Genomic DNA, 4,453 nt, shown 5'->3' with positions numbered 1-4,453 from the left:
CTTTAGTTGAGCAGTGATAGCCGTAGCTGTATCCACCTCAAGAACTCCTGCTACCTTGCCCTGTGGACATCTCTGGATTGGATACTGATATTCATTAGCAGCCATCAGTTCAATTAGATCATAAGCTTCCTCATAGCTCTTTGCACATAATGCTCCGCCTGATGCTGCATCGAGCATGGGTCTGGACTGTGCTCCCAACCTATTGTAAAAACAAGTGATGATCATCCAATCAGGAATTCCATGATGAGGACACTTCCTAATCATCTCCTTGTAGCGCTCCCAAGCATCACTTAGCGATTCTCCCGTTTGCTGCGCAAATTGAGTAATAGCGTTTCTGATTGCAGCTGTCTTCGCCATAGGGAAGAATTTAGTAAGGAATTTCTGAGCAAGATCCTCCCAAGTAGTAATCGAACCAGCTGGTAGAGAGTGTAACCAGCTCTTAGCCTTGTCCCTCAGAGAGAATGGGAACAGTCTCAGCTTCACAACATCTTCAGAAACACCGTTGAACTTGAAGGTGTCGCAGATCTCAATGAAATCCCTAATGTGCATATTGGGATCTTCCGTTGAAGAACCCCCAAACTGGATTGAATTCTGCACCCATTGAATTATGCCAGGCTTGATCTTAAAGGTATTAGCTGTGATAGCTGGCCGGACAATGCTAGATTGAATGTCATTGATCTTGGGTTGAGAAAAGTCCATCAAGGCTTTCGTTCGTGCTGCTGGATCTCCCATTGTAATGAGTACCTGAAACACAAACAAATAAACTGTGAAAGTAAAAGAATCCGAGTCTGTGAACTTTAACGACCACTGATGACAAGCATATAAACTAAAAATTAACACCGAGTCCCCGGCAGCGGCGCCAAAAACTTGTTAGGGCGAAAACACGCGCTAATATTCACGCAAGTATACGCATTCGCAAGTAGTATAAGATATAAATCAGATTCGTTCCCACAAAGACTGGTTTAGGTTAAGTTCAATTTATGCACCTATGCAACAATGTATGGTTATCGCTCAATGCTAAGACAAATAACAAATTGGGTTTTTATTAAACTAAGAGATTATACTAAATAACATTAACTAAGAGAATTGAAGTTGAATTACTATATATGACAAACATGGGATTCTAACTTCATTATATACTTCATTCAATAGCCTTCTCGTTCTTAACCTTAACATGTGATGGTGATGACACTAATCAGATAATACGAAACTGATAAACGCCAACTTTCGTTGCACGAGTACCATTCTACCAGACATCCACAAAAGAGATAGAAGCTGAATAGGCACCAATTATATTGAGACCCTATATGTCTATAGAATTTGACAACATAACGGTTTAAACACAAGTTATCTATCTTGATTACATAGGGCAAGTAAAACGGTTAGAGTTACCTACGAATCATGCATACACATACATGAACCTATGCTAGCATGGCAAGTTCTAAACCTCTATATTCACTGTCGCTTCAATAGAGATTAACACGCTATCTTATATGTTAGCTACTCACATAAGACGAATAAGCACAACCATACTAGGATATCAATCAATCACCACACACCAAGATATCGAAACAATTAACTATTGAAATCCATAAGTAAATCCGCTAGAATCCCATGACAACGATTAGCCCATAATCGAACTCATCGTCACCATGGGTTCCAATGAAAGCATGGTATAAACAAGGTCTTAATAAACTAAATAATAATCAAAGTACGAATAAACGAGAACTAGGTTCAACAAGAACGAAAACGAGCATCCCAAGTTACAACTAATTCAAAGAATCACAAGTTGAAAACAAGATCTTCTTTTTCGGAGTTGTTCTGTGCTTCTAGGTCTTCTCCTTGGTATCCCAATCTTCCCGGATGATGAAAACCCTTTTTTTAAGTATATATGCCCCTAGTGGACCTGGACCCTTAAAATCGTCAAATTCTACTCAAAAAAGGCTTTTTTAGCGAAATCAGCGACCAGCCGCGCCCTGAGCGGCCGCTCAGGACTCAGCTCTCCTGAGCGGGCGCTCAGCTCTCTGAGCGGGCGCTCAGCTACTGACTGGAAAAAATATTCTGATGAATCTTGTTTTGACCATAACTTGAGTTCTACTCGTCAGAATTAGGCGATTCAACTGCCCACGCGAAGCTATTGAGATTCTCTACAACTTGACAATGGCCTTGGCTTCCAATTCTGATAACTTTTCATCATATTTCCTTTAAAAGCTCTTTTCTTCATATAACTGATACCTGAAATGCATTAACACAAAATCACATCAAAATACCAACAACTTGAGTCCAAAACACCAATTTAAGCTTGTAATAAAGCATTCCAAGTGGATATAAAATCCACTTATCAGGACACGTACGAGCCAAACCGTAATCCGGATTGAAAAAGTTAAAACACGGAAAATGTCCGGAATTATCATATTGGGTTAGGAAGGAGTTTTCGGAAGAGTTTCGGGTTGTAAAAACGGGAAAACGATTGAAGTCAGACGATTCCCGACTTTATAAAATAGTTTTATAATTATTCAGGAAATAATTAATAAATTCATAAATTATTATAAAATCACATAACGATCCAAAAATTACCAAAAACTATCTTAATCATCTATATTTTTTTTTGGACATAATAAAATTAACATACTCATACCTTATCATATATAAACATCTAAATATAAATATCAATCAACAGATAATTCACCATAAATCACATAATAATCATATGATAATCATTTATTGATAAAATAATTACACGCGATATCCCAGATATTACATCCTTCCCCCTTTAAAAGGATTATGTCCTCAGAATCATTCTAAGGATCAGATATTGATACATTCAAGTATCTCACTTTCATTTTCTCAGTTTGATCCCTAAACCTTACAACTTTTCATAAACTTTTACTCGCAGCATTACTTAACAGCCTCTTACTGACCTCATATTCTATTAGTTGCTCATATAACTCAACTCAAGACTTCATTTTATATATAATGGAGCTAAATTACTCTTTCTGAGTATACACATATAAATACCTTATGAATCTGCTAAACGTGTGGAGGTGAAGCCAACTTACTTACACTTATCCTGACTATTTTACTGTCTCAAAAGGATCAACATAATGCATACTAATTATCTTTTCTTACTAATTCTAGTAATTCGTGCTCATGAATGTTTGCAATAGTTACCGGCTATTAAACCCCATTTCCACATGTTTCTCTGTTCAATTATCCTAGTTTATAATCGCTTCCAATTGCATTCAAGGCTCTTTACTCGTCCTCTTAATCTTTTCGTCCATCTGCGAATGATATAATTAACCTATGGCGTATTCGATTTCTAACGTTCTCGAAATTTACTCCAAAATTAAAAATTAACTAGAAAATATTGACTGAATATGATTGACGCACAAACTTATCACCATATCTTATTTTCCTTGAATCACAATCGAGTATATTTGCTGAGCAAAACTTTCTTACTGTTTTGAAGAAAATGCACTAATCTGGAGGCATTACCAGCATATTCTAACCCATATTATCATTCTTTTTTATTCTAAGAAGTTCTCATACGAAACTGACTACAATGCTTTCCTTGACGTCTAGTCACATATAACGTTTATTCTTTCTTTGTGCCATACTATCAGAAAGTTTTCTTTGCCATCTAGGTCTTGTATCATATTTTTGGAGTAGCTTGAATCCCTTGAGCTATCGAGGTTTAACCAAAATCCTATCTTTTAGTTTTGTCTTACTTAATGCCCCATTCATCTAGGAGTGGTATATACTATTCTGGTTCGACATAATTCATCGTATTCTGAATACTCCTGTCAAATCTCAAATCAAACAATATTGATCATTTACTATCAATTTCTGGATCTGATGACGTACCACCATTTCTTCAAGTAGCAACTAACCCACTTATTGGACAACCTGTTTATTAATAAAAGAAAATGATTAGGTTTGGATAACCTCTCGATAATGATGCAGTTAACGCTTTCCTCACCTTTGGTTCTCAGGTGACTTCACTACGACGTTTCTTGGAAAAATATATCCATTCAGTCTTTGATGTCCCGCCTTAACTCTTGGGTAGGTATAACATTTATTTACATGTTTCCCCCAATTTCTCTTCATGTCTGGTCACCATATATTTTCTTTTAGCCTTCGATACTTAATTGTACTCCTGGGATGCATTCCCTATCTCAATTTACAAATGTTTTCTAAATTATTTCACCTTACTTCTGTCCCACATAATACCCATATCTTACCTATATCCTGGCATCTTATAAAGTCTCTTTATCATCCTTTTGATTCCACCTTCTTTCCTATTTCTATTCTCCATTTTCATAGCTCATTCAAAACCGAACTCTCGATATTAATACTCACTTTGATGTCATATCAAATTGGATATCAATACGAAATTTGATGTTCACTACATCCCATACAGAAGTAAACATCAATCATCTATATTAATACCACT

The 4,453-nt window shown here is 36.3% G+C and overlaps 1 non-coding gene across 1 annotated transcript; it reads left to right on the top strand.

Moving 5' to 3' along the window:
• Window positions 1-235: 235 nt before the first annotated feature.
• On the top strand, window positions 236-342 carry LOC141676043 (small nucleolar RNA R71). The gene has a single exon (XR_012556655.1). It is a non-coding gene; the product is annotated as a small nucleolar RNA R71 (small nucleolar RNA).
• Window positions 343-4,453: the final 4,111 nt, after the last annotated feature.

The sequence above is a fragment of the Apium graveolens genome, chromosome 7 (assembly GCF_009905375.1).
Source record: "Apium graveolens cultivar Ventura chromosome 7, ASM990537v1, whole genome shotgun sequence".
In the NCBI taxonomy this organism is placed as follows: domain Eukaryota; kingdom Viridiplantae; phylum Streptophyta; class Magnoliopsida; order Apiales; family Apiaceae; genus Apium; species Apium graveolens.
This window is presented reverse-complemented; position numbering and strand designations above follow the sequence as displayed.